Here is a 2,878-nt window from a genome sequence, read left to right as displayed (position 1 = left end):
AAAGAAAACAGGTAACAAGCGCAAACTCGTTGATAGGGCTGATGCTATGCTTGAATTGCTTGCTAAAGGGCAGGATGAAACCAACGCTAGGCTTGATAAGTTGGCTGGTAGGATTGGGTTTGAGTTCGATGCTAGCAAGGCAAGAAAGAAAGTGTTTGGCATGCTAGGTAATATTCAAGGCATTATTCTTGGGCAACAAATCGACGCCGCTGAATTCATCCTCAGCAAAGTCGAACATTTGGACTTGTTCAATAGCCTTCCTGAAGCTTTTCACCACACTTATGTCCTTCGTGCATTGGAGAAGATCCACCGTTAATTCGTGTGGTTATTTGCTTCATCTTTTGACTTAGCTATTTTGTAGGAGATGATATCTAATCCTCCTTATGTGCATAGAACTATAATCGCACTTATTATATTTTGTCTAGTTTCTACTGATGCTCAAATGTATGAGCTTAAAACATTGGGCTTCGGCCTTGGTTTGTATTTGATGCTCATAAAATGATACTTTGAGGGGATAAAATGATAGTTTCAAATGAGAAAATGATCCTTTTGTTTAATAATGATAGTTTTAGATTTTTTGATGATAAAATGATACTTTTGCATCATAAAATGATACTTTGAGGGGATAAAATGATAGTTTCAAATGGATAAAATGATACTTTTGTTTAATAACGATAGTTTTAGATTTTTTTATGATAAAATGATACTTTTGCATCATAAAATGATACTTTGAGGGGATAAAATGATACTTTCAAATGGATAAAATGATACTTTTATTTAATAATGATAGTTTTAGATTTTTTTATGATAAAATGATACTTTTGCATCATAAAATGATACTTTGAGGGGATAAAATGATATGTTTGTTTCATAATGATAGTTTTAGATTTTTGGATGATAAAATGATACTTTTGCATCATAAAATGATACTTTGACGGGATAAAATGATAGTTTCAAATGGATAAAATGATACTTTTGTTTAATAATGATAGTTTTAGATTTTTGGATGATAAAATAATACTTTTGCATCATAAAATGATACTTTGAGGGGATAAAATGATAGTTTCAAATGATAAAATGATATGTTTGTTTCATAATGATAGTTTTAGATTTTTGGATGATAAAATGATACTTTTGCATCATAAAATGATACTTTGACGGGATAAAATGATAGTTTCAAATGGATAAAATGATACTTTTGTTTAATAATGATAGTTTTAGATTTTTTGATGATAAAATGATACTTTTGCATCATAAAATGATACTTTGAGGGGATAAAATGATAGTTTCAAATGATAAAATGATACTTTTGTTTCATAATGATAGTTTTAGATTTTTGGATGATAAAATGATACTTTTGCATCATAAAATGATACTTTGACAGGATAAAATGATAGTTTCAAATGGATAAAATGATGGCTTAAACCACTTCCACCTAGGGTCAACACTGTTGTCAGGTACCGAAGTTGGCTTAGCTATAAACATTTTATGCACCAGTATGATGGCTCGGAGGACAACATGGACATAGTATGAAACTGTTTGACCAGACCTTAAAAAATCAAAACTAACCACCCGGTTCTTTTTGTGATGTGATAAAACACATAAAAATAAAGCCACTTGTTCCTCTACTTTAACAAATGATCCATCTACCAACCCAGCTCCTTCTCTAAGAAGAATACATAGTCTCCCGAAACAATTTCGGTCCATGCGTAGATTATTTATGCAGTCCCTATCACTAACACCTGTCAATCTAGTAAGACGATTGACCTGGGTAGGTATGCGGGTCAGACGGCGAAATAAACGCCGTGCCTGGTTCTTTTTAATCCACTTAGAACCATTAGTCAGTTTCAAGAATTCACGGATAATGATCACGGTCCGTGTGTTGTGCTTTTGTAGTATGTCTTCAATGCAAGACGATTTCTTCGTCGGACAATGAACTTTCACTCATAATTATAAAGCAACACAACACTTGGAAATGCCTGCCAATTAAATTACCCAAACTCAATTCATGCCAAAAAAACCCAAGTACTGCTAAAATAAATCTCTGCCAATTAACAAACAAAAACCAGAAAGAATAAGAAAATACAAAACATAATGGTTTGACCATTTTATAATGAATGTCGTGCCTGGACGGACTGTATTTGGAGAAATCACAAATTGAAGTCATGAAATTAGGGTTTACCTGCAGTGGCTATAATTTCACCAATGGACCGAAATAGAGTTCTTCAACGAAGAAGAATCCTTCGATTGTGTGTAAATCTTCCAAATAGGGCTGCACAAAACAAGAGGCCAATTTTAATGAGATAAATTCGCGTAAAAAAAGAAATTGATTTGTTACAATCGTGTGGTGTTCGAAAATCTGAGAGAAAACGGGAAGAGAAGATGGATTGACGGGAAGAGAAAATCGTGTGGTGTTCGAAAAGAAATCGTGTGATGTTTGCTGTGAATCTGCCCAAATGAGAAAGAGAGAAAGAAGATGGAAGAAAGAGTTTGAGCGTGAGCATCAAAGTCAAGGAGGGCTAATTTTGGAAGGCAATTTTATTTCTTGATGGAGTGGAAAATAAACTACGGTTGAAAGGGAGATAACTTTCCAGAGATAAGTTGGTATACACTCTTGGGCCCTTGTCGGGCCGACGTATTTTGCGGGCTTTCTTACAAAAGTTGAAAGTGTATCAAAGCATGGAAAAAACAAGTAAATGAGCTTGTTTCTTGGATTTTCTGGGCTATCAAACATGCCCTAAACAAATAAACAATTCAAATATCTTTTGCTGCCACCCTTCATATATTCCTTTGTTTTGATATATTCAAACAATAGTTTCATTTACTATTTATTGTGTTATGACTTATGAATTGTTTTGATATTTTGATCATTTCTATT

At 33.3% G+C, this 2,878-nt stretch overlaps 1 long non-coding RNA gene across 1 annotated transcript; it reads right to left on the bottom strand.

The window, feature by feature from the left end:
• Window positions 1–1,550: 1,550 nt before the first annotated feature.
• Window positions 1,551–2,277, bottom strand: LOC121761513. The gene is made up of 2 exons (XR_006042020.1): window positions 2,183–2,277; window positions 1,551–1,979 (listed from the first exon to the last, which is right to left on the bottom strand). It is a non-coding gene; the product is annotated as an uncharacterized LOC121761513 (long non-coding RNA).
• Between the last annotated feature and the right edge of the window lie 601 nt (window positions 2,278–2,878).

Source organism: Salvia splendens, chromosome 13, assembly GCF_004379255.2.
Source record: "Salvia splendens isolate huo1 chromosome 13, SspV2, whole genome shotgun sequence".
Taxonomy (NCBI): Eukaryota; Viridiplantae; Streptophyta; class Magnoliopsida; order Lamiales; family Lamiaceae; genus Salvia; species Salvia splendens.
The sequence above is the reverse complement of the archived record's forward strand: the minus strand, read 5'-3'. Positions and strand labels throughout refer to the sequence as shown.